Raw genomic sequence first — 8507 nt, forward strand, 5'->3', positions numbered from 1 at the left:
AAAAATGAAAAAATGATTCTTGAAGCAAGAAAAAGCAGCAAAGAACAAAGCTTGCAGAAAAAAAAAAATAGGCGAAAAAAAAAATAGAAAGAAAAAAATAAAAAAAAAAAGAGAAAAAGAAAAAGCAAGCAGAAAAAGCCAATAACCCTTAAAACCAAAAGGCAAGGGTAATAAAAAGGATCCCAAGGCTTTGAGCATCAGTGGATAGGAGGGCCTAAAGGAATAAAATCCTGGTCTAAGCGGCTAAACCAAGTTGTCCCTAACCATGTGCTTGTGGCGTGTAGGTGTCAAGTGAAAACTTGAGACTGAGCGGTTAAAGTCAAGGTCCAAAGCAAAAAAAAGAGTGTGCTTAAGAACCCTGGACACCTCTAATTGGGGACTTTAGCAAAGCTGAGTCACAATCTGAAAAAGTTCACCCAAATTATGTGTCTGTGGCATTTATGTATCCGGTAGTAATACTGAAAAACAAAGTGCTTAGGGCCACGGCCAAGACTCATAAAGAAGCTATGTTCAAGAATCATCATACTGAACTAGGAGAATCAATAACACTATCTGAACTCTGAGTTCCTATAGATGCCAATCATTCTGAACATCAATGGATAGAGTGAGATGCCAAAACTATTCAAGAGGCAAAAAGCTATAAGTCCCGCTCATTTGATTGGAGCTATGTTTCATTGATAGTTTGGAATTTATAGTATATTCTCTTCTTTTTATCCTATTTGATTTTCAGTTGCTTGGGGACAAGCAACAATTTAAGTTTGGTGTTGTGATGAGCGGATAATTTATACGCTTTTTTGCATTATTTTTAGTATGTTTTTAGTAGGATCTAGTTACTTTTAGGGATGTTTTCATTAGTTTTTATGTTAAATTCACAATTCTGGACTTTACTATGAGTTTGTGTGTTTTTCTGTGATTTCAGGTATTTTCTGGCTGAAATTGAGGGACTTGAGCAGAAATCAGATTCAGAGGTTGAAGAAGGACTGCTGATGCTGTTGGATTCTGACCTCCCTGCACTCAAAGTAAATTTTCTGGAGCTACAGAACTCGAAATGGCGCGCTTCCAATTGCGTTGGAAAGTAGACATCCAGGGCTTTCCAGCAATATATAATAGTTCATACGTTGGCCAAGAATAGACGACGTAAACTGGCGTTCAACGCCAGCTTCCTGCCCAAATCTGGCGTCCAGCACCAGAAAAGGAGCCAAAACCAGAGTTGAACGCCCAAACCGGCACAAAAGCTGGCGTTCAACTCCAGGAAGGACCTCTACACGTGCAACACTCAAGCTCAGCCCAAGCACACACCTAGTGGGCCCCGGAAGTGGATTTATGCATCAATTACTTACTTCTGTAAACCCTAGTAGCTAGTTTATTATAAATAGGACCTTTTACTATTGTATTAGGCATCTTTGATCAGTTGTATGCTATCTTAGATCACGTTTGAGGGCTGGCCTCTCGGCCATGCCTGGACTTTCACTTATGTATTTTTAACGGTAGAGTTTCTACACTCCATAGATTAAGGTGTGGAGCTCTGCTGTTCCTCAAAGATTAATGCAAAGTACTACTGTTTTCTATTCAATTCATCTTATTTCACTTCTAAGATATTCATTCGCACTTCAACCTGAATGTGATGAACGCGACAATCATTATCATTCCCTATGAACGCGTGCCTGACAACCACTTCCGTTCTACCTTCGACTGAATGAGTATCTCTTAGATCTCTTAATCAGAATCTTCGTGGTGTAAGCTAGAATGATGGCGGCATTCAAGAGAATCCAGAAAGTCTAAACCTTGTCTGTTGTATTCCGAGTAGGATTCAATGAATGAATGACTGTGACGAGCTCCAAACTCGCGATTGCGGGGCGTTAGTGACAGACGCAAAAGGATAGTAAATCCTATTCCAGCATGATCGAGAACCGACAGATGAATAGCTGTGCGGTGACAGGGTGCGTTGACCATTTTCACTGAGAGGATAAGATGAAGCCATTGACAAGGGTGATGCCTCCAGACGATTAGCCGTGCCATGATAGGGCATTTGGATCATTTTCTCGAGAGAAGACCGAAAGTAGCCATTGACAATGGTGATGTATCACATAAAGCCAGCCATGGAAAGGAGTAAGACTGATTGGATGAAGATAGCAGGAAAGCAGAGGTTCAGAGGAACGAAAAGCATCTCCATTCGCTTATCTGAAATTCCTACCAATGATTTACATAAGTACCTCTATCCCTATTCTATTATTTATTTTTGAAAACCCATTACTGTTTTATATCCGCCTGACTGAGATTTACAAGGTGACCATAGCTTGCTTCATACCGACAATCTCCGTGGGATTCGACCCTTACTCACGTAAGGTATTACTTGGACGACCCAGTGCACTTGCTGGTTAGTTATGCGAAGTTGTGAAGATATGTTTAGCCCATGGTCCTGTGCATCCATTTTTGGTGCCATTGCCAGGGAATCAATTTCGAACAACAATTCACAACCTGAGTAGCAATTTCGCATACCACGTATTGGATGGCTCTACCACCTCATCTTTCGAACCTGCACGATGTGTTTCACGTGTCACAGCTTCGGAAGTACACTCCTGATGCTAGCCATGTATTAGAACCTGAGTCGGTTCAGTTAAGAGAAGATTTGACGCTTCTAGCGGCTCCAGTTAGAATTGATGATACTAGTATCAAACGGTTGCGTGAAAAAGCATTTTCATTAGTCAAAGTGGCTTGGAGTCGAGGCGGTGTTGAGGAACACACTTGGGAACTTGAGTCGGAGATGTGAACGGATTATCCGCACTTATTCTCAGGTAATTGAATTCGAATTTTGTGGGCAAAATTCCCAATTAGGTGGGTAGGATGTAAGACCCGGTTAATTAATGGCTAATTAACCCATAAATGAGAATTTATCCTAGAAAGCCAAAAATGTTATTTTTATTGCTAAATGTGATAGAGGAGAGTGAGACGAGAATTTCGGTACCAATTTTATAGAAATCGGACCAAGATTGGACCGAATGGACCAAACCGGCCCAACTAAACTAAACCTAATACACTCATTTCAGCACTCTCTCTCCTCACTACACTCAAGAAACACGCTGAAATGGAGGCCATGGAGGGAAGAACACTCTCTCAAGTTCTTTCTCTCACTTGATCTTCAAACCATCATAACTTTTGATCTAGAGCTCCGATTGTCGCACCGTTTATGACCACGTGTTCACCGCGAAGAGCTCTACAAAACCCATACAATCAATCTTAAGGTAAGCCACATTTTGCTCTTCGAAATTCCAGCCCTTGTTTTCGAGTTTCATGGATAAAATATTGAGATTTTGGGCTCTTTGATGTTATAGGACCCAACTCTCTTAAAGGAGAAGGTTAATCTTGTCTCCTTGGATCTTGGGTGTGGTAAGATTCTCAACCCTAGTGTAATTTTTTGTTCTATGATGTTGGGTATTGAGATGTTGTGTATGGGTATGATGATTGTGGCTTAGGTTGTGTATATGTGAATATTGGACCTTGATTGGTGATTTTGGAAAGCTTGGGAGAGGGTTTTGTGTGATAAAATCTGTTCTTGGAGGTGTTGAGACTTTGATTGAGAAGTGTTAAAAGGGTTGGATGGTGATTTTGGGAAATTTGGTAAAATGTCAATGTGTGAGTTGAGGATGGCTTGATGTTGATTTTGGTACATTTTGATTGATTTCAAAGAAAAGGGATGAAATTGGCATGTTTTGATTGATTTTGAAAAGAGTTGAAAGTGGCTTGTTTTGAAAATGGCACTTTATGGTTTTGTATGAAAACATATTTTTTGGGCATACTTTGACGGGACATAACTTGGACTACGGATCTCTGATTTGTGCCAAATCTGTTTAGAAATGAAATTGGACCCGGGATGTCCATGCCATTCGAAGAACGGGTGAAAAACGATTTAAAATGAGAAAGTTATGTCCGTCGGAAGATTGGGGGTTGAATTTGTAAATTCTGCAGATTTTAACTTAGAAATTTTTTTAGCAGAATGACCCTCTGCGCGTAGGCGCACTTGGCGTGTACGCGCCGTTCTTCAAGAAAGCACCATTCACGCGTGTGCGTGGTGTCGCGGGAGCGTCGGTGCGCTGCACCAAATGCCCAGCTATTTTCCCGAGAGTTGTGCCAGAGTTGTGCCAGTTTTGTGCCTGGGGGCAAGAGCACCCACGCGTACGCGTGGTTGACGCTCGCGCGTCGTTTGGCTATTTTTCAACCCGCGCGTCCGCGCGTATGATGCTTGCGCGTCGATGAGATTTTGTGGCCATCCACGCGTGCGCATAGAGTGCGCGTACGCGTGGCCCTGTTTTCATCCCAAAGTTGATTTTTGAGTTTTAAAAGCCAAATTTCATACTTCTAAGCCTCCGATCTCACCACTTATGTCTTAAATCATTATAATATGCCTAGCAATGAGGCAAGGGGCTAGTAAATGTGGTAACTTGCGAGTGAAGCAAGGGAAAAATGAATGATCAATGAGGATCAAAGATGATTATGTGAGATGCGGAGGATGGCGATGGAAGTGCTTGTTGTGCCATGGGCCGAAGGGCTGTAATTGTTAATGAATTGGATGGTTATGGATTTAACCATGAGCCGGATGGCTAGATTATTGCCGTGTTACGGCGGAGCCATGATTATGGCTAAGTATAAATGCATATATGCTGTTGAATGAATTGTGAATGTTTGCACTTCCACCATCGGAGATGAGGGTTTTCCTGGGAGGAAGCAGTGGCTAGCCACCACGTGCTCCAGGTTGAGACTCGAAGCTCTTTTGACCCTATGTCGTAAGTGTGGCCGGGCACTGTGAAAGGCCCGGATGAGCTCGCCCCCATAAATATTCACCAGTGAAGGTGATGGATATGGATCACGATTATGATCAAGTTTATGATGAGTATAACTCGAGTTGGGGATGCGCGACAGAGGGACAGTCCAATGGTTAGCTACCAGGACTTGTCGGGTTGGCTCTATAACCGACAGATGATATCATCAGCCACTAGGGACAGGCATTCATCATATGCATACTATATGAACTGTTTGAGATTGCCTATTTGACTACATATTACTTGCTAATTGTCTAAATGCCTTATCTATTCCTATTTGTAAATCTCTTGTCTGATATAACTGTGTTTGCTATATTATACTCCTACTGGTGGTTGGGAGTTCTGAAGGAATTGGAAAGGGAAGTATTAATTAGACTGAAAGATCTTTAGTCAGTTGCCACTTACGGTTTAGTTTGTTTATAAGCTTTGATATTATCTGGAGGAAGTTCTAGGATTGCGTTCGGCTTTGCTCTATTATTATGTATTATATATGTGGAAGCTGTTACCATGCTGGGGACCTCTGGTTCTCACCCATGCGGATTTTGTGGTTTTCAGATGCAGGATGCGAGGCTTCTCGTTGAGGTATGCTGGAGACTTCTAGATTAGCGAAGACCCTTGTTCTCGGGAATCTGTTTTGATTTTTGATTTCTCTTATATACTTTTATCTCCATTGAATAATACAAACTGTGATGACTCCTCTTAGAGGGGATTATGGAGACTAGGTTCTCTGTTTTTGTGTCCCTTTGGGTTTCCTTCGGGGTTTCCTTATTTTATTATATGTATATATTGCTATGCTCGGACCGGTTATCTTCGCATCCGGATTTGAGTTTTGATATTCCCGTTTTTGACACTCTTTTGTATATATATAATCTCGCGTTAACTTATCTTTTGCTTGTTGCGTTATCGATCAGAGTGTTGCGCTTTCGAGTTGCAATTTTTGTTTACCCCTTTTTCTACAAAGGCTCCTAGTTATAATCCTTATTCACACTACTATACGTACTAGATTTTTGTTTTAGAGGTCGTAATACCTTTCCATCTCTGGATTATGACTTAATCATAAGACTCTGTATGGTAGGGTGTTAGAAGAATCGCGTTCCCTTAGTGATGAAGATCAAGGATCAAGTCTCAGTGGTGGAGAATCCCTTGAGCATGAAGAACCTTCTCCTGTTGGATTTGAAAGCATTGTGGAGGTTAATTTTTCTCACCTTCCCAATTATTATTTAAGTAAGGGAAAAGGCTTAGATAAAATTGTTGAACAAAGGATTACATTTGAGAAAATTTTTTAAGAGATGGGAGTCCTTAGGAAGAGAAGGATGGGAGTTGGATACGCTTTGTCACGACCCTTAGAAGCGTCTTTGCCTAGGTTACCATCTACTCCTTCATTTGAGTTGGTGAAATTCATTTCTATTAGCTTTATTATACCACTTAAATATGGCTTGCTTGAAACGAATGGCCAACTTAGGGAACTTTGTGGGGTGAAGCGTAAGCAAAAAAGCTTTTGTGGTTGGCGTTGCAAATCAAGGCTCATTAGGGTTGATACATCAAACATGAAATACAAAGGTTGAAGTAGTGCTCAACTAGATGGATCTAGGAGGATTGTTGGTCACTTTATTGAGAATTCACCTTACTTACCACCCGAATGGACTAATGATGATCAATTCAAGGATGGATGTAGAAACAAGATATGGGATCCGAGAATACATGAGGATCACCTTTGGGAGCTCATAGCTTGTGCGGAACTCCATCAAGGCTTGAAGATATTAAATTTGAAGAAAGGAGCTTATTGGAGACTCAAGCATTGGTGATGTTCCAAGATATCTTCAAGCACAAGCCACCTTGATGAGGAGCCCCCCATAAGTCCAACTTAAGGACAATAAACAACAGTGCTAGGTGGGAGACACCCCATCATGGTAAATTTTTTTCATTTTTCTCTTTTGCACATATTGGAAATTGGTTTAATTTCATGTTTTTGTTGGTTTGTTGAGTTTATTTTGTAGTTTAGCAGGTTAAATAAGGTTTTATGGTTTTTTGGTAGCTGTTTGGAGGTTTGGAAGGCTTGGTTTGGTGCAAAAACATAGAAAAATTTTTGAAAAACAGAGCACCAACCCACGCGTACGTGCACTCCACCAGTACGTGTGCATCAAGCATTTTCGACCATCCACGTACACGCGTCATGCACGCGTACGCGTGGATTGAAAAGTTCCACCTCCCAGCCAAAAACCCCAGAGTTGCGCATGCACTGTGCGAACATTGAGCCTGAGGCACAAACCAACCCACGCGTAAGTGTGAAGGACGCGCGCGCATCCTCTCTCTGGTTCGCCATGCACACGTACGCATGACTTACGTGTACGCGTCGCGCCCATTGCACCATCATCCTCGCGCGCGCGGCATGCACGCGTACGCATGGATGCCCTTCCTTCACTACTCCTCTTTTCTTCACCTCTTTCCATTTCTTTCCTTCTCCTTTCTTCTTCCCCTCTCCTACCATCATCCAACACTCCCAAACACCATCCATAACCATCTCTTTTAGGTAGTTAATTAGTTAGTTGAATTTTTCTTTAATTTTCTACCTTTCATTGTAAGTGTTGGATTGGTAATCTTGTTTACTATTAATTGCTGCTTAATATTAAAAAGAATCTTATCTTAACATCATTATGTTTATAAACTTTGTTGGATTCCTTGATTGAGGTTATATTTTGCTACTTGGTTTTGAGTTCTTCATGCTAACCTCTTGAGAATACCAAGTGATGAGAATCGCCTTCGAGCTTGTAACCCTTCTTGAATTGCATGATTTGGCCACCATGTGATTGGAACCCTTTTCCTCAATTAGGAAGAGTCATTATGAGCAAAAATAGAAGTGGAAATAAAGAACACACAGCAACCGGTTGACCTACCAGCTGAAGGTAGCAATCCGGCGAGTCGCCGTACCCCTTGCTCATCATTGAATTCACCGAGGACGGTGCAAATTTTTAAGTGTGGGGAGGTCGTCCGACCATTCGGCACTTTTGGGTGACAAATTTCTAATCCCAACACTTTTGCATTTCATTTTTAGCTCTTTTAGGATTTTGTTGCATTTTTTTTATTTTGCATATATATACATAATAAGCTTAGTCAAAATAATGAAATTTTTTGAGAAAATTATCTATTGGGGCACCAATTAATTTGAGTGAAAACTTTCATTGAACTTGCTTGAATTATATATATTGTGGATCATGTTTTGAGCTAAGAACACAAGCTTGTGAGTTTCAAGCCTAATTGTGTGGTTACATCTTATAACCACTTATCCTTCCTTTTTGTGTGCATTATTCTCTTTCTATGATTGTAATCTTTGATTTGTTTAATTCTTTATGTCCATTATTTGGTGTATTTATGCATTTATATGATTGAGGCCATCATGTTATTTATCGCACTTACCCAAAAAGCCTTACCTTTTATCTTCCCTTGTTAGCCAACCTTGAGCCTACGATTAACCCACTTGTTCTTAATTTTAGCACATTACAAGCCTTAAAGCGAAAAACAATAAATGTCCTCATTTGGATCTTTGATTGGCTTAGGCTAGTGAGTGTGTATCATTCAAGTGTGAGAAAACTTGGGACATTGGGTGAAAAAGGGTAGTTTTGTATTTTTATTAAAGATATTAGGAATTGGGTACATGTTCATGTGTTAATTAATTGTAAAACCATACGCATT

Source organism: Arachis ipaensis, chromosome B07 (assembly GCF_000816755.2).
Source record: "Arachis ipaensis cultivar K30076 chromosome B07, Araip1.1, whole genome shotgun sequence".
NCBI lineage: Eukaryota > Viridiplantae > Streptophyta > Magnoliopsida > Fabales > Fabaceae > Arachis > Arachis ipaensis.